At 44.9% G+C, this 19,857-nt stretch overlaps 1 pseudogene; it reads right to left on the bottom strand.

Annotated features, from left to right (window-relative positions):
* Positions 1–6,616, bottom strand: part of LOC141578281 (otoferlin-like) — a 28,074-nt pseudogene extending 21,458 nt beyond the window's left edge.
* Between the last annotated feature and the right edge of the window lie 13,241 nt (positions 6,617–19,857).

Raw genomic sequence — 19,857 nt, 5'->3', positions numbered from 1 at the left:
GGGATAAGACATGCCCAGATTTTCATTTTGAAAAGGCCACCCCAGTGGCGGCATAGAGGATGACACAGAGGCAGCAGCATGAGGGCAGAGAGACCAGATAGGAAGTGGGTGCCATATTGCAGTTGAGTTGGGGTCTAGGGTCAGTGGTGGTGAGATGACATGGAAGTGAAAACTGGAGAGATGTTTGAAGGAAAAAAACAAATATGGCCTTGGTGCCAGGAAGAGAGGGTAGTGACTGGATTCAAGACTCCATGACCCATCAAGAACATCTCGGCCAAACTCCAAGTTTGCCCATCTGATGTTGGAAACTGCATATTCATAGGAGGAAGCTGCGGCTTCTCTCTTTTAAAATGCCAGTAATCAGGAAAACGTTTCCATATTACATGCATCCTAAACAGATGAAACAAAGGGTATAGGTACCCCATAGTCTTTTCACTTCAGGACCTCTTTTCAGTGCCACCCAACCTGTAGGATGGTTCTGAGCCCCGAGGATCCTTCCCGGATCTGGGTGTAGCTAAGCTCTCCCCCTTTCATGGGCTGAGGTCTTTCTAACTAAGCAGAGCCAAGTTCTCCAAGACAGTGAATTTCATCTGATAGCTCTTCTTGCTTTATGCATTGTACTCATTGAAAGCAAGAAAGATTCCACATTTGCATCTGCATCACTCTCTCTCCAAGTGTGTTAACACTCACACTTGAGATATCTACCAACCTGTCAGGGAATATTGTGTTACCAGGTTAAATACAATAGTTTGGTTCAATTCAGAATGTTTACAAAGTGTTTGGAGGGAGACCATTCCAGTTCACTCAATAAAATTGAGGGTGTGGCCCTGCAAAGCTGAGGATCAGGTCCCAAGCTGGGGAGGCTGCACTGGGTCCTGTTGCCCTGGGTGGCCCTCTCCCAGCAGCAGCCAGCTGTGCTGGTGCCCGGTCCTGCCTGCACAGTGGCCACACTAACAATCTGACAGTTACAAGTCTCTCCTTTTCTCAGCCATTTGGTCTCCAGTTTTAGAAACACACAAATAAAAAAATTAAGTGTTAATTTTAGAAAATACAGTGGAACAAAAAGAAGGGAAAACAAAGCATCCACATTCTCACCATCTATAAGTAGCCAGGACTGACATTACTTCCAACATTAAAGTAATACAAAATGACAATTTAAAAAACACACTAAAAATCTTCTTTTCATAGGTACTTGTATTCTAACTGCTGGAACGTTTGTGTGCGTGTTCGTTGGCCTCTTTATAGATCCCCAGCTCCCTCTCACTGACGCCGCCCGTTGCTGGACGCAGCACCGTCAGGGGGCCTGTTCTCAGGCTCCTGGCTGGGGTTGTGCTTCTCTACTTACAACACTGCTGTGGGGCCTCCCAGGAGCAAGCTCACTGTGAGAACTTGCATTCAGCGTGTGGTTCTCTGTGACGCCCAGATCCACGCCTCAACATCTAGCCGTAACCCCCCACTAGAGCAGAGCTGCAAAGGCACAAGGCATCTAGTTGCCCCACCTAGCTGGTAATCCTTGGGCTGCCCAGCATTTGGCTCCATCTCAATGTCTGGCTTGGATCTAAGGAGGAGAATGTCCTGTCAGGCTGGGTGTAAGGGGACTGTTTGCAGGGGAGGAGGAGGGCACTGGCAGTGGTTAGACCCTGGAGAAAGACAGAAGGACAGAATCATGGTCGTCAAATACTCCAGGACTGCCAAACAGAATGGGGATTAGTTGCTCTCAGAGTTTCCAACCAATGGCAGAAGTGACAGGGAGATAGACCTTAGGTCAACAGGTTCCAGCGTGGGCCTGGGCACCTCTGTGATTTCCCTTTGCCTGGAGGTGTTCAATGATCTGGGAACAGGCCCCGGCCTTTGTAGGAAGAGAGATGAGAAAGACTTCCAGGAAAAGAAGAAAAGGGCAGAGTTAGGCAGGAGCTGTCCACGGTGCCTGATTCCACCCCACCCAAACTCCAGAAAGGGCAAGCTGGGTCCTGCCTGACTGGATGAAGGCAACTGTGGCTGGGGGGCTCCTGCCCTCTCGCCGCTGTTGAAAACGTTGGTGGTGAGCGCTGAGACGGCAGCTAGAGACACAGTCAGTATCCGGCCCATTCCAAGACAAATGGCAAGGCATTCAATGTCCTCCCTCTCCACCACTGATGGTTCATTTAGGGAAGAAGAAAGGTGGGTTAGGTGGGCTGGATGATGCAATACTGACAGTCTCTCCCCGTTGGCTTTGGCATCCAGAAAGCTGAGAGTCAAATCCCAGCTTTAGTTGGCAGCATCCGCGTAGAATGTTATGGCGTAGAAGACCATGGCTCTTATCTTCTTCATATCGATGGATTGTTCGGACTTCATGTCAGCGTGTTGGCAGGAAGGCCAGCACCGCCCTCTCGAGGCCTCCCTGAAGACACATAGAAGCATAGGACACAGTGCAGCCCATCTCTTTTGTTTTAAAACACCTTTATTTTGGTAGGATTTCTGTGCGGTCAATTAAACACATCTAACGTGTAGTATTTGATGAATTTTCATAGATGTCTACAACCAGAAAACCATCACCACCATCAAGATAGCTACCATTTCCATCCCTCCCCAAAAGGGGCAATTTTCCAATTCCCATATTTACCCCTTCCCACCCCGTTCCCTCCCTGGTAACCATAAGTTTGTTTCTCTATGTCTGTGGGTCTGTTCCTCTTTGGTTGTTGAGCTCATTTCTGTCTTTTTTTTAGATTCCACATGGAAGTGGTATCATATGGCATTTTTCTCTCTTCTGGCTCACTTACTTCACTCAGAATGACCCTGTGTCCATCCATGTTGCCGCAAATGTCATCGTTTCATCCTTTTTCATGGCTGAGTAGTATTCCACGGCAGAAAGAGACCACTACTTCTTTATCCAGTCCCCAGGCGATGGACGTTTGGGTTGGTTCCATGTCCTGGCTATTATATAGGGCTGCTGTGAGCATTGAGGTTCATGTGACATCTTGAATTAGAGGTTTCTCCTGCCATATCCCCAGGCGTGGGAAGGCTGAATCATAAGGTAAGTCCATTTGTAGTTTTTTAAGGAAACTCCATCCTGTCTTCTCTAGTGGCAATGCAGCCCGTCTTACTGAAGCAGAGCCATGCTCAGAAAGTAACGGGTATTTGTAGAGGTCAGACATGAAGTGCAGTGAGCTTGGCCTGTTCCAGAAGAAGAGGGCAGTCTGGGAGGGCTGGAGGAGAGTGACCAGGGGAGTGTGGTACAGGCAGGATTCAGACCACATGGCGACATGACAGGCTGGGATAAGGAGCATGGGCTTCCAGTCATGCCTTCGTCACCGTGGGGCACTGGTTCCAGGACTCCCCACAGATGCCAACATCCATGGATGTTGAAACCTCTTGTAGAAAATGACATAGGACTTACATGGAATTACATGCATCCTCCCATGTACTTTATTTTTTACCTGGAAACATTTTATTTTTTGAGTTATAGTCATTTTACAATGTGTCAAATTCCAGTCTAGAGCACAATTTTTCAGTTATACATGAACATACGCATACAGTCATTGTCACATTCTCTTTCGCTGTGTCCTCCTGTGTACTTTAAATCATCTCTAGAGGACGCGCGGTATGTAAGGCAACGTGAATGCTATGTAAGCAGTTGCCGGTGTGTGGCAAGTTCAAGTGTTGCTTTTTTAAACTTTCCATTTTTTCCCAAATATTTTCAACCCACAGTTAGTTGAATCGGCTGGATCGCGAGCCCCTACATACGGAGAACCCCCAAGCCCTTCCCACCTCCTAAATTTCCACTGGAAGCGCTGCAGGGGACCCAAGAGAGGAGAAGAGCGCCCTTTAGCGGCTGAAAACGCTGAGGAATTCCTTCAGCGTATGCAGCGCATGAGAGAAAGTTTCGGGCCGACTGGCGCAAAAGGAGGGCCTGCCTAGACAGGAAGGGGGAAGGACGGCAGTGGAAGCCAGCTCGCACCCTTCCTGGAGCTAGCTGGTAGCAGTGAGGGATGCCGAGGGACTGGGGACACGTCGCGTGGGGGGGCAATCCTGGCCGCCAGGTGCAGTGTTCACACAGCCGGCACCCAGTTGGCAGGATCAAAATAACAAGGAGTGGGGCTGGGGGGAAGGGGCTGCCTCAGCACCGGGATCCTGACAAGGGCCAGAGCGCCGTGACCTCAGCTAATGCGGCTCCCCTAGTAAGCCAGAAAAAGGAAACTCTGAGGCAAGATATTGCAGATTCCACCGCAGCCACACAGAGGACTAGATCTCTATTCTGACACAATGGAAGCATCGGAAACAGGAATCTTCCCTTTTCTCTTCATTTTGACCTTTGGACAGGGAGCCACACATCTCTGACAGAAACCATCTTTACTCCGTTAGAGAGATCACTTTTTCAGGAATAAGCATGGAGAAAAAGAGTACGGTGATGATGTAGCAGTTCAAAGAGGAAGCCCATCTGAGAAACGGTAAAAACATGCTTCTCAATGAAGCCGAGTTATGGCAAAAAGCAGGAGGAAGGTTAAGGTAACCTCTCTTAATATCCATTCAGCAGACAAGACTAGCTAGTCCTTAAAGGCAGCACTTTAAATCAGGAAAGTGTTTTTTTGTTTGTTTTTTTGTTTGTTTGTTTTTGGATATGAAAAACAATGCTGTATTTTAAAACAGAGCTTGGGGCCCTAGATACGGAGAGTGTTGTAGAGTGTTTTAGAGTGTTGAGGCTGAGAGCTGTTGATGAAGAGAACATAAAGCTGCGTATAGACAGGTAAGATTTCCAAGTCCACTGCTCAAAAAAATTAGCCAATCATGTGTCCATTTGATTGGGAAAGAAGTAAGTAACTCAAAAATGGGAAAGACATGGGATTAAATAGCGGTAGTGAACAATTAAATCCAAGATGTTTATACCTATATTTTCATTGTGAATGTAACAAACTTTAAGCAAATGTCTAAAAAGCAGTAACTGTAGCGCGCGCGCACGCACACATGCACACAATTGGGAACAGCAAAGAGGTAAAATATGGAAAATCTATCATGATTGAGAAACAAGATCTAAAAGATTATTTCATTTTTGAGACTGTTATAGCAACACTGGCCAATTACATATAAAGTAATGAACTTAGAGATGGTTTATGAAAATTTAGACCGAATTTTCATTGAAAGGCAATATAGCTTCCAAATGATTGAAGAGAAAATTAACCTCAAAAAAAATTAATCAATCCAGCTAAGATGGAGTAACGGAGAACATGGTTACCAACGTAGAATAAACCCAAAGATGGATAAAATATGTGAAGCAATGATTTGTAAGACATGTGAAAACGATCATCCACTAGGACCTCGTCCTGCCGCCTCCATACCAAGGCTGCGAGGCCTCCTACTGCCACTACCAAGGATGACCACCACCAGGTGGCGACATTGCCTTCCTCTGCTCCTGCTGCAGAGCCAGTCCTGAGCAGTCCTGTTCCAGGTTTTGGCAGGCCACTCCCAGAAGCGCTCTCGTGGGCCTTGGTCCCTTTTAGCCACCAGCAAAGGGATAGAGGATGAGCAGTGTGCCTCTTTACTCCGCGAAGATCTAGGAAGCTATCTGATTTGTGAACAGCCCTTTACCGTCATGTGCTGTCTGGTACTCTCCACCCGACTTGCAGAGTCCGCGGCTTGGGCAGCCTGCACGCTGGCCCCGACCCATCAGAATCTGTTCCCCCGGCCGAGAGGCCACGCGCGGTCGTGAGCAGGGCTCCAGGACTCTGGAGCCGCGCCTCTTGGCCTGCGTCCTGGCCATGGGCTCGTGAGCTCCATGCCCTTGGCTGAGTCACTTCACGTCTCTAAGCTAGTTTCCTCATCAGTACAATGAAGGCATAATCAATATGGGGGAGAAAATCAGAAACCGGGGGGGACTACATCTCTGGTGATTGAAGATTATTTTCATTTTGAATTATACAGTGAGGGACACCTTACAATTTTTACTACTTCAGACTTCTGAAGGACAGCTTCTACTATTCTTAAAACTAATGCGTGCACGTACACCCAAACACACGTGCCCACACCCTCTGCCCCACATACATGCCCACGCACACACACTTGGAGTCATGGACCACACTCACCTCCATTAACATACACACAACCACACACATCCCCAGGTGCACGCGAGCGCACACGCACACACACGTCACACACACCTTTGGCGTCATTCTAAACCAACTTCCAATCGAGGGTCTCAGTGTCCATTGTTTCATCCGCTCAGAAGCTCCTGACTTCGGAGCATGAAGCAGGAACCCCTCCTCTCTGGAGATGATCTTTGCCTCTTGCAGTCTCAGCAGAGCCAGCATAACTGCTCTGGACCTTTGGAAGTGCAGGGCCAGAGCATACCTGGGAGTTCCCATCCTATGTAGGTCAACATTTTAAGTGCAGTTGGCTCTAAACTCCTGCCTTTACAGCTACACATTCATTAGAAGGGGAAAGGCCAGGCTCAACTTTAGAATTCCCAGACTCAGGGGAGTCCCGCAAAGAAAGTGACAGTGTGCGGAGGGCCGATTCCCAGTCTCTGACCACTAGCCTGACCCTTTTCTTCCCAATGCTGTGTCCATCCCTTGCCCCAGGGGGCCTTGGATATTCACAGGGGGACCCTCAAAACTCACATCCGGGCTATGCCCATACCCTCCATGCCAACAGCTGCCCGTTGGCCTCCCTGTGAGTCCTGGGAAGTTGAACTCTGGGGAGAGCCGGTGCAGACACTACAAGTGGGTAAGGGGCTGCTGGGTCGGGGCATTCGGGCTCCTGGGTTTCCAGAGCACGGAGTGGAACCAATGGGCATGTCCCCTTGGCCCTGCTGACCCCACCCCGTGGAAAGCGTGGCCAGAGGGAGGGTCAGGGCCAGAGGGACCCTCTGTAGTTCAGGACCCAGGGCAGGAGGGGGTGGCCCTTAACGGTGTCTAAGGGCAGAAGCCCTAAGGAAGGACCTGAGCAAGCTGTAAGGTATCCACATTCCCATCAATTAAAAGAACAAAAGCTCGCCAGAGGCGAGGGTGGGAAGGGTTTTGTTAGAGCAAGGGAAGGCGCTTGCCAAGGTCTGGCCAGAGAGGGCTGGGAGGCTTGCCAGGCTGATGAGGAACCGAGAGGCCATCAGCCTCTAAAGACCGCCCGAATTCCTCGGGGTGACACTGAAACGCAGTGAGACACGGAAAACACGATAAACACAGGCCGGAAACTCAGCAGCCTGTTGCTTGGTTCACCGTCCGTCTGTCGTCCCCTCTGGTAGGAGCCTTTACTGCATCACCCAGGGCTGACCCAGCTCAGGATTCCAACTGATTCCCCACAGGTAGCATCACTTGCTGGTGACACAAAGCAGGCACGTTAGCCACCTCCCAAACACTGAGGCTTCTCCTGGGAGGAGCCGGCGGGGCCCCAGTCCAGCCTCTGCTCCACCATGCTCCTTAGTGCCACTCCCGGTTTGCTGCCCCGGCCTCAAGCTCTGGCTGGAAGCTCGCTGGATTGTCGATAATTGTCCCCCCATGCACCACGTCTTAGCTTGGGGTCCAGATGTGACCATGGCTCTAATCTTCTTCCCATCGATGGATCGTTCGTGCTTCATGTCATCGTGTTGGCAGGAAGGCCAGCACCGCCCTCTTTAGGCCTACCTGAAGACACATAGAAACTTAGGACACAATGAAGCCCATCTCTTCTTGTTAAAACACCTTTATTGTGGTACGATTTCTGTTCCGTCAATTAGACACGTCTCACATGTAGTATTTGATGAATTTTCATAGACGTCTACACCCCGAAAACCATCACCACCATCAAGATAGCTACCATTTCCATCCCTCCCCAAGAGGGGCAATTTTCCAATTCCCATATTTACCCCTTCCCACCCCCTTCCCTCCCTGTTAACCATTAGTTTGTTTCTCTATGTGTTTGGGTTGTTCCTCTTTCGTCGTTTTGATTCTTTCTGTCTTTTGTTTAGATTCCGCATGGAAGTGGTATCATATGGCATTTTTCTCTATTCTGGCTTACTTACATGACTCAGAATGACTATCTCTGTGACCATCCATGTTGCCGCAAATAGCATCATTTTATCCTTTTTCGTGGCTGAGTAGTATTCCATGGCATAAATTGACAACCTCTTCATTATCCAGTCACCAGGCGATGGACGTTTGGGTTGGTTCCAAGTCCTGGCTGTTATAAATAGGGCTGCTGTGAGCACTGAGGTGCATGTGACTTTTTGAATTAGCTTTTTCTCCTGACATATCCCCTGGTGTGGGAAGGGTGGATCATATGGTAAGTGCATTTTTAATTTTTTTAAGGAACCTCCATCCTGTTTTCTGTCGTGGCAATGGACCACGTGTTATTGATGTAGAGCCATGCTCAGAAAATAACGGGTATTTCTAGAGGTCAGATATGAATTGCATTGAGCTTGGTGTGTTCCTGAAGAAGAGGGCATTCTGGCACGGCTGGAGGAGAGTGACCATGGGAGTGTGGTACAGGCAGGATTCAGACCACATTGGGTCGTGCCAGGCTAGGATCAGGAGCCTGGGCTTCCAGTCATCCCTTGGTAACCTTAGGGCACTGGTTCCTTGACTTCCCCCTGATGCCCCCATCCATGGATTCTGACACATCTTGTATAAAATTTTAGAGGAGTTGCACGTATTTTACGTGCTCCCACCCGTGTTCTTTAAATCCTCTCTAGATTACTCACAGTATCTGTGTCAACGTGAATGCTATGTAAGTAGTTATCATCCTGTGGCAAATTCAAGTGTTGCTTTTTTAAACTTTCCATTTTTTTCTGAATATTTTCCTTCCACAGTTCGTTCAGTCTACTGGATAGGGGGCCCCTAGATATGGACAGTGGACTGTATTCTCAGTCTAATCTAAAATAGACTACCCAAAGTAAAGCAAACCAAACCCAAATGAGCTGTTTTAATTAACAGCACTTAGAGCACTGGTTCAGTGACTCAAGTCTCCGAGCTGACTATTTTGGTGAACAGTGTTCATCTACAGGAGCATGTTCCAGAACCATCTATCACCTCAGGTGTCAGCTTCTGTTTATTCTGTTGCTTTCTTAAGCTGAACTGTATCATTACCCAGAAGCTCCTGGTTTCCCACACACTGCTGTAATCTTTTCTGCAGGCCACTCATTTCTTATGTGTTTCTTCCAAAATTATTATTTCATATAATTTTTCACCTATAAGATAAAGGAAATCAATAACCTGAATGTAATTTTTCAAAATATGGAAATAACTAAATTAAAAGATTTCACATGAAAACCAATGCCTATTTAATGAAAGCATCATGAAAAAATAAGGGGCAAAAACAAACAAACAAACAAACAATGGATGTAGCAAAGTTGTGCACAGTACAGTGTGTTAGTAAAAGAAGGTTGTGTTCACAGTCTGAATCCTCAAAGTTTGTATGATTTTATTTAACACGACAAATACATGATGGGAGCAATGATTATTACTGTATTTTGCAGAAGAGGAAAGTACATTTCTTACGAACAGGTTAGTGGATTTTTTGTAAGTATCTTACACTGAAGATCATAAAATCGCAGAGAAAAGAGCTTTCCTTTGGCAATAAGGGCTCCTCTGATCGACCTTTCCGGCCCTGTGCCCTGCCCGCCTGCAGCCCAGGACAGGTGCGCTCAGTGACACGCCCACGAGACACAGCTGCGGGGCCTCCCTCCTCTCCTCCCAAGGCCCTCCACCTGCCAGGACCCAGCTCAAACGCTTCTCCTCCCTGAAACCCTTACCAGGAACCTCCTGTTTATTTCTAATTTTTTTTAAATATTAAACTTTTCTGCATTCTTACCTTACTCCTCCTTTGTTTTCCCAGGTGGGGAACACCATATTCACCCTTGTGTCTTCTACAAACACAGCACGGTGTTGTCTGTTCACCTGTCAAACACTTGAGAGCTTATGTTTCAGGCCCAGGGATAAAAAGGGAGTCCGGCCCTGGAAGGTCGCGGTCCAGCTGGGAGGACTGCAAACAGCTGCGCACACAATGCCATGAATTCAAAATAATTTTTGAGTTTCTTCAACTCTTGCAATTATTGCTGCTGAAACCAATCAAATGTACATACCTCTTAATAACTAATTTTCAAAAGTTTCTAAAATTACAATATACTTCTAGGAATAGCATTTTGCTTATATTAGTTGCTATAACTTACACTCAAGTTCAGCACAGTTACGAGTATAAAGTACTCATCCCAGCTCTGCGTGCTTCCTGTGGTGCGTGCACCTGCTCTCTGGTTTGGTCTCTCTCTTTCTTCGTTTTTCCCAAGTCTGCTTCAAGAGCTTGCTTGTCTTGCTTCAGTCTTTTGAGGTCTTCCAATAAGCCTGTTTTCTCTTTCTTGATATTCCTAGAAATACAAAAGCAACTTATTCCTAATCACGACAGATTGCGTTATAGGCTCTCTTTTACCCAATTCGTCCTATTCTGCTGCTGGTCATCTTTCCTACATTTCAGCTCTGATTTTACCTCGCCCCCTCCAAATGATGACGAGCTTCCCAGAGCCCGCCAGAGCCAGCTCTGAGCATGTGCCCAGCACAGCCGCAGGGCCCTCCCCACCGCTGCTCTCACTGCTCCCGGATGACGACGACCCCCTAACTAGCCCGCCTCTTCCACTCCCAGCACCTGAGGTCCGCCTTCCACACAAGAAGAGGTGAATTGTTTTGAAGAGTCCATTAATATCACTCCTTCATCTGAAACTCTCTGGTGGCTCCCCTCTGTTAGGGTAAATCTGAAGTCCTTATTACCATGACTTCAGTGTCGCAAAACCCAGTGTTGCCCGCTCCTCTGATGCATGTCCCACAAATCTTCCCCCTCCTGCTCCACTCGGGCTGCAGAGACCTCCTGGCTGGCTGGGAACACGCTCAGCACACTCCTACCCCAGTGTGTTTGCACTGACTGCTTCCCCTGCCTGCAGCTCTGCCCCCTGGAGCCGGGTGTCTCGCTCCTGCACTGGCTCAGGACTTCTGCACAGGTGCGGCCCCAGGAAGGCCTTCCCTGATCCCTCTTTCTAAAATGGCAGCCCCCAACCTGGCCCCCAGGTGTGCTGCTTTATTTTCTTCTCAAAACACTCATCAGCACCTGACACTGTATATATTTACTTAAAAGCAAAACTTGATTTTGCTCACCTTTGTATCACAAATGCAGGAAAAATAAAGGCTTGGCCCAACATTCCACACAACTCTCAATATCCTCATTCCTCTGCTTCACAGAGTCACACTTATCCTTCAAGACTGAGTTCAAGTGCAGCTCTTCCCGATAACCTCTCCCCACCCCCCCAAGAACCTTCCATGTCCCTCCAGCACAGCACTCACTGCTTTGTTTTCCATGACCCTGACCTGTGTGCAGGCCTTTTCTCTTTAACAAGCTGCAAGCTCTGTGGGGACCGAGACTGATGTCACCACCTGGTTACTTGATGGCACTAAGCAGAGGGCAGTTGCTCAGTAAATGAATGTGGGACTTAACTCAGAACTGCTGAAGAAATTCTCGGATTCATGGCAGGACACTTGGTACAGTTCAGTTTCAAAATAAAAATTGTCAGAAATTTTGTATCACACTACCTTAAAATCCAGCCTTACCAAGAAAATAAATCCATCCATAAAGCCCTGTATTATCATGGGTTTTGGCTTCATCATTTCATTGTTGAATCTTCTGTGTGATCTTCTGTGGATGTCATTTCAGGAGAGTTACTGAGATTCTTCAAGATTTTACTGTGAGACACACTCAGGGGCCTCAGGCCGCCTCTCTGACCTGATCTTCCACCACTCTGGTCCTTACTCCTTTCAATACAAAATATTCAGTTCTTAAAAATTCAAAACTAACTCACAGTGGAACTCTGTGTCACTGAAGATGAAAAGTTTATTTTCTCTAAAGAGCAAAACACTAAGTGAGGAGTACACTCTAAGGGAAACGCTGATGTGGGATCTAAAAGAACGCAAACCCTCAGAGTGTTGACTTATTAGGAATATAAAAATACTTCCTGCCAATTCTCAGAGGAAAAAACAAATCAATGTCCCACAAAGATTTGCTGCATTTTCCTGTGGGGTCTGTGCCCCCTGTCATGTCATTCTAGACTCCCTTCTGAGAAGCACACATTGCCAGTCAGACACATGGAAACTAACCAACCAAATACAGTCCACTACCTGAACCTTAGAATCAATTTTTTCTGTTTTTCCAGAGACATTATAAAAGGACGTTAGGACTCCATATATGATCATCTAACCCCAATGTACTAAAGAAATCATTTATTTCATTGTGAAAATTATTTAGAGCTCCAGTTTTGGAGCCTGGAATAGATCTTCTATTTTAAAAAACAGGCAATATAAGATGTGAAATTTTGAAACACTTTACTGAAGCATTTGGGAAGAAAGCAGATGTAAATCATCATGCTTCAGAACTAGGCAGATTAGCCTTGGCCTAGGGAAAGGAGATTTCCCCCTCTACTTACTCAAAAGTGCCCTCACTTGCCAACCTGTGTACTTTCTAGCTTTGTCTGTACAATGTGTGTCTTTTTCTATTTTGCATGAAAGATCAGTGTGAGCTAACAGCAGCCCTGCCTCAATGCCCTAAGTTATCTTACAGAAAAATGGAAGAAGTATGTGAATATGTGTAACATACATGACATTCACAGCCAAAGAAGTTTCTTCTGACAGCAGTCCTATTTGCAAGTTTTGGTGAAATGGTTAATCACTTCTTAAAAGAAGGCAGGACCCTAGCTTGCCCACGGCTGTTGGTTCAGCTCCTTCACTTAACATGTTAAAGGTGGATGTAGTAACATCCAAAATCCCTTACAGTGTGAGCTCTGCCAGCCCGCCACAGTGAGTGTTGGTTCTCACCACTGAGGGTCCCCTCCTCTGGAGAAACATCCTCACCAAATGGCAGCCCCTGCCCGTGGCCTAGAGATACCCCCACCCACTTCCTAGAGCACACTTCAGCCAGGGACTGACTGGCTGGGGGGCACAAATGGCTTTCCCCCACTTGCATCATTTGGGGACCAACTCTGGGGTGCAGTCTGCTCTCCTGAGCTTCCTGGTGAGGGAAGAATGACGCCAGCCTCTGGCTGAGACCACGGTCTCACTTGCCCTCCCTCCCCCTGCCCACCCCCACCTTGCATCTCTCACTCCCCTTCTCCTGAGAGTTATCCTGCAGGAAATCACCTCCACAAGGACCCCCAGCTCAGGCTCTACTTGTTCGGAACCCGACCTAAGACAGTAAATGATACTGTATATTTATTTTACCATTATTACTAAAAGCACCATTACTGAGATGCATTACATAAGCGTCCCAGGCTTAATGATGGATCAAGAGGGCTGTTCAGCTTCCTAAAACTGATGTCAAATTCAAATATGAATAAGCTGAAAATACTGAAGTATGTATTAGTTGTCTAACGCCAAAAGAAAACCCACTGAAAACTAAAAACATGAAAGTTACAAAACTGAAAATCAACGTAAAATTTTTAAAATTTCCAAGTATAACTAAATGTATTGTTAATATAACAATAAAATGCTTAGAAAGAATCGATTTGATTTTAAGAATTTAAAAAGGACTTACTTTCAGGATGCTAATTTGCTGAATAAGCTCTGGTTTTCCTTGAACATTCACTCTTCATTTTTCTTGTTCATGGAGATCTTTCACTTGATTATACAATTTTTCATTTTCCTTTTTATAAATAGAAAGTTACATTGTAGTTAAGTCAGCAGGACCTATATAACATTAGCATATGTGCTCATGAAAGGTACATCCTTTAAATATTTTTAGTCTTTAAATTTCTTCAGTTTTTGAGTAAGCTTTAAAACCTTTTTCAAACTTTCTATTTTCTCAGAAGACAATTTTCTAGCTGAAAACAACTGTTTCCAAAATGCTCCAAATGCTTAGTAAACAAAAAAGTTGCAGAACTTCCCAAAGCCAACGAGCCTGGCAGTATAATGTACTGCGTTTCACAGGGGTAAGCGGGCGAGTGACTGCAGGAAAAACCACATCCTGATTTTGCACATCAGGGATGGAAAGGCCAGGGGGGCTGTTTGTGTGATAAAAAAGAACAAACCCAACTCCGTATTAGATCTGTTCCTTTGACTTTAACCCTGTGCTCTGTTTTCTAGGCTCAATCTTGCCAGCTCTGCACCTTTTGTGGAACAATGTTGCCAATAGCCTGAAATATAGAGGAAAGCCTGTTCCCAAGGCTCTGACTTTTAAGGACACTAACACATTTCCATTCACATAAAGATAACAAGTTGCAGAACACAAAATAACATTTTTTTTGTTGGAAGTTTACAGGGGCACCATGATCTGACCTACGTGGACAGCTGCAAGAACACAGGATTCCAAGAACAAAGAATTCTTATGTCAAGAAGTTTGCAACAACCAAGCAAGTAGGAAAGGAGCCTGAATTCTGACTTGGGGAAGATGGTTCTCCAGGACCTTAATCTGCCATCTTCTTGGTCTGCCAGCTTTCTGAATGGCTTTCTAAATAAAGTAACTGTTCATTGCCCCAAGACCCTGTCTCCTAACTTACTGGCTTTTGTGCAGTGAGTAGAATGAGTTTGGACTTAGTGACATTTGTACCTTCTTTTTTTCTGTTTTTGGCCCATCTTTCTGCAGTGAGGAAACTGGATGGAGCCACAGTGAGTAGACAGGCTTGTTTCTGGAACTCTCTGCAAGCAAGGAGGTAACGACTAGGTGTTTCCATGAGATCAGGATGAGGCAAAGCAAAGCCTAGACCCAGCTCAGCACCTGGCTTGAGCTAAAGAGGGACTCAGACAGTGAGATCAGTGGCAATCTGTGCTTAGATGTTCTGGTTTATTAACCTCTTTAAAATTAAAAGTCTGATGAAAACCAAGGACCTTTGTGAATCTAATGAAACTCTGAACTGTCTCACCACACCTGGCCTAATGCCTGGCAGATAGTCCGTGCTTAATTCTGCAGAATTCTTGAAACCCAGAAAAATATGTACATATGTTGATACACAAGTTTTGTGTTCTGTGTGTGTGTGAGGGGTGGCTGGCATACTCATGGGTCTGTTCCTTAAAATGCCATGGTCCGTGGGAGCTCAGAACTGCAGGCAGAGGGTCTGGATGGCTCTCAGTGCCTCTAGGGCCGTGTGTCCTGCGAAATCAGTACTATCTCATTTGCAGTAAATGCGGTCGCCTCTGATGCGGTAGCACTTTCTCTGGATGTCCCTGGAGTGAAAGCGCTTCTTATTGGCAGGCTCAAGGCTTAGGCTACTACTGTCAAAGGGGAAAAAGGTAATGAGATGGAAGGGGCTGGGGTGGGGGAGAGGAAATGAAGGTGAAGCTCGTGCTGGAGATCACCAAACCTGTCCTGCCTGCCTGTCAGGTTAGCGTCACCAAGATGCATCACACAGAACAAATGTCTGACTTCTACAGGACACGTACATTTTCTCCCAATTTTAAGTCAAATTTTTTTCAATCTCAGGGCATTGGCAATTAATGCCCAATTCATATTTCTGAATATAATATCAAAACTAGCCAATATTATCTACTGAAAATCATTACAAAAAATAAAAGAAAAATGGGACAGTTTCTAAGGAAACATGGCTATAACATTAGTCATAGGCAATTCGCATTAACTGGTTACTGTGCGGAGGGCACTCAGGTTGGCCTGCACTGTCTTTTTTATGATTTAAATATATATATTTCCTAATGAGGCTTTAATCTCACACAAGTGGCTTTTAAGTGTAAAGCAAGAGAAAACTGGTAGCCAAGGAAAGCCTGCCGGGCCTCTGTTCTCCGAGCCCATGGAAGGCCCCGCCGGCCCATCCAAGCCCTGACCAGTGGGTTTAGCAGCAGCTGTGACAACAGCCCCATGTCCCTCAGGGACAGCCAGGGTGTAGGCCCTGCACTCTCAGAAGCCTGGTTTCCTACGGGGCCGTGGGCACCTCTGGGCCCCTGGTTCACTACACCAGTGAAAACTCCCTTAATCCGTAGTCTTTTAACTCTGACTTGGGAAGGGCGGCTCCCCTGGCAGGCAGGCTGGGGGCAGAATCAGCCTGCCTCTACTGCAGGGCTCGGGGAGATGAGGCGCTGTCTTATCTTAATTTCACAACCACTCTTATGAGACAGGTACTGTCAGTCTCATTCCCATTTCACAGATGGGAAAACTGGCTCAGAGGGGGGATGTGACTTGCCTAAGGCTGCACAGCAGGTAGTGAAGCCAAGCCTAAAACCAGACTCTGAATCCAGAACCCATGCCCTTAACCACTTCAATTCTGCCCATGACAAATGTACAGACCAGTCAAATGATTATTACTTCCTCATATTGCCAGAATTCCCATTACCTGTTAAATGGACACAAATATTTTTAAATGCCTTATTTTCAAAACCAAAGGATCTCATAACAAACTCATCATGTGCTGAAGAACCCTACCTGTTGACGTCCCTGTACAAGTGTCTCTTGTTCCTATTTCTGTTTTTGATTTTATTTTTCCTCTGTGGCAGGAGCCGATGTTTCCTCAAAAGGCAACCACCTTTGTTTCTTGTTTGATTCTTCAATGCTACTTCACTAAGAAAATGCAGAAATTATTTTATTTGGGAAAGGAAATGATGAAGAGAGGAAGAATAAAAGAAAACACAAGGTGCACAGATCTAGAACTGTCTTACAACCACACTGGAATTAGTTTAACACCAGCGACAGTTAATTCATTACAGGATGTTTTGTGCTGATGGCTCTGATGATGTAATTAACTCAGAAATGCTACACAGTGTCATTCTCTGAACTTAGCCCTTCTACAGCAATCTTTCTGAAACTCTGTCTTCCTTGAAGGTCACCACCATGAACTAAGGGATTTATTTTCAAAAAGGACTGCTAACAAGAGAAGGATCAATATGAGCCAGTTTAAATTCTTATTTTTCCCCAGGGGTTTGATTTAGGCTCTTCTGTTGGGAGGCACTCTCGGGAACCAAGTCACTGGCAGCAAACGCTTCAAGTCAAAGAGCCACAGGGACAGAGGGTGACAATGCATTTAGCAGGGAGTACTAGTTCTTTTTCCATAAATAAAAGAAAAAGTAGGACAATGTGTCTAGTACCTTGGCTCGAAGTATGAAGGAAAAGCCCAGCTGGGCTAACAAGCTAAGTCACAAATCTAAGTGTAACAAGTGTCGGATTACTGATCTGAGTTCTGCTGGGCTAACTCGTAAATCTGAAGTTTAGTGTCAGTTTATTGGGCTAACGAGCTAAGTCACAAATCTAAGTGTGATAAGTGTCGGTTTACTGATATAAGTTCTGCCGGGCTAACTCGTAAATCTGAAGTTCAGTGTCAGTTTACTGGGCTAACAAGCTAACTCATAAATCCAAGCTCAACAAGTGTCAGTAACGTGATCTGTTCTGAATTGATAAGCTTCAGTGTACTGACTCCTTGCTTTTTTGTTGTTTGAGCCTTATTGGCTAATAGCCCCATACTTGTAATTAACCCTATAAAACCTCGTGTGCATGTCTTGGAGGTGCTCAGAGCTTTGGAGCAGAAGCCCCTCTGAGCCCGCCGGCATAATAAATCTGAGTACTCCAACCCTCTGAGTGGTGCTTGTTTCTTGGCTGGCCTATCATTTCCATAACAGAAGAATATAATTGTCTTGACTCAGTTGGAATAGTTCCTTCTCCTGCTGTCTCTAGTTCCTCCATCTTATCTTCCAAAGCTCTCGCTCTTTTTCTGAGAATGTGAATGTAATCCACTGCCCAAGTGCCTGTGTCCCTCTGCATTTTCCCTCTGCTTCCTGAACTCTCAAACATAGTCAGTTTTGCTTCCTTGTTCCCACCACCATAGCCTGAAGAATCCTTTTAAGGAAAAGCATTCCTTTGGTTTGTAGAGTTATATATTAGATTTGAACACAGTGGGTTAGGGAAAAAAAAAACACAAATGAAAATGACATGGTTAACAGTGTTCTACTACAACAGAAAATCAATAAATGTTCAGTAAGAGTGAGTGAGTGCAGTATCACTCAGTGCAGAAGAAATTTCATTATTTATAATTTAGTTTTAACATATAATTATAGACCATACAACCATTATGAATATTACTGTGAAATTCAACACCTACATTCAGAAACTGAACACAGGCATCAGTTTCTGAGGGGCCCTCAGACTTCTCGGGGAGCCACACAGCTTTCCCTGTGGGAGGCTGGAGTTGCTGGCTTGGTGAGTCCTGCTCCAGATATTCCTAAATGTCATGAACAATGGATAAAAGCACTGCAAGTACAAACTACGTTGAATGTGTATTTGGCAATTATGTAACAAGAATCACTAATACAAACAGGAGCACTAAGACAAGTGAGGATCTCAGAGCAGGCAGGTGCATAACAAGTGCCCTCACACAGCTGTCCCCCTGCACGCAGGACCCTGCACGTGGGACCCCTGCCCAGAACAGGCTTCTACTCCATTTGACATGGAGGCCAACTGACCCAAGGCTCATGTCCAATGACACATGGAGCTAAATAAATGTGAGGAGAATGTGGATAGGGATAATTTCAGGTTTTGTCACTTTTAAATAAATTACTCTTTTAAATGTTCACAGAAATATCTAAAAATATCTAAAAGAGGAATCAAAGAGCAGCTGATAACTTTATGAAGAATTTTAGTTCAGATTAAGTGGGCTTTAAATGACATTTTTCTATATAAAGTATATCAAGGTATAGTATCACCGGAATAATATAAATTGCATGGAAACTATAACAAGTTTAAGTTTGATTAAAGAAATAAATGATAATCCTGCTCTAATACTGTGATATCATTCATCACATTAGAAAAAATGTTATTCATGTATATTTTGGTCAAATTTTTGGCTTTTAAGGTACCTCATAAATCCCCAAACAGCAGAAATAGTTCTAAGGCCAATAATTATTCAGTTAGTAATACAAAAAGAAAGTTTCAGGGAACTCCCTAGAAGAGATCTGGAGGCCCGTACTCAAACCCTGCAGGTCCTGAACTGACCCCCAGTGAACGTTTCCCTGACTGCCTTCGAGGTAAGTGAAGAATTAAAATTTTATATCTTTAATATAATTTCTTTAGGATGTTAACTTTTTAAATGCAAAGTTTACTTCTTTCATTAAAAGTGAAATAAGTGGTTCTTAAAGATTTGGAAACTACAGAAAAGTCAAAAGAAGAAACAAGTCCCCAAAAGTACCTCACCCCAAGATTTCCTTCAAATCTTTTCCAGGTTTTTTCCTTATAGAGTAGTAATCACATTTAATTGGGCAGTTTGATTTAGAAGGTTTTCTGTAGAAACCTCTTAAAGCATTCATAAAGGATCTGTTTCAGTCAATGTAAAATCAGGCCATTAATCCCTCCAAGTCACTGGAGGACGATTAACGTGGCCAGTGAAGGGGTCAGACCCGCCAGCACTGTGATTCTCCCCAGGACGAGGCAGAGGGAGTGTGGCAGGTGTTTCTTGCTCCAGCTGCGGTCAGCCAGTGCTTTCACACCAGAATTCTCCCTTCCTGAGTTCTTCATTTTGATTTCTCTAAGTTGTTATTTTTCAGTAATAGTACATGGCCAGTATCTCTTCCTTTTATACAGGAAAGAAAAGTTGCTTAGATATCAAATTCAAACATGAAAACACTGCAGAATTTGGGACTTCTGAGCCCTTCTTAAAAAAACAATGGATTAAAAAAAATTCAGTCAAATTATAGGGCAATCAAAATAATTCCAGAATGGAGGCGCAATGGCTAATGGACTGGTGAAAGGTATTCTGGCTCTGTAATAACCAGAACCAAGATCCACTTTCAAACGCTTAAGGGAATTACAGCTGCTGGAGAGAATATAATAAATATATTAATTATAAGTAATATAATCATACATAAATATATATAATGATATATGACACATACATTATATATAGTATATAAAATAAAGTTATAAATAATATACTTATTTTTAAAAAAAACCAACAAAAATGGG

Source organism: Camelus bactrianus, chromosome 8 (genome assembly GCF_048773025.1).
Source record: "Camelus bactrianus isolate YW-2024 breed Bactrian camel chromosome 8, ASM4877302v1, whole genome shotgun sequence".
NCBI lineage: Eukaryota > Metazoa > Chordata > Mammalia > Artiodactyla > Camelidae > Camelus > Camelus bactrianus.
The sequence above is the reverse complement of the archived record's forward strand: the minus strand, read 5'-3'. Positions and strand labels throughout refer to the sequence as shown.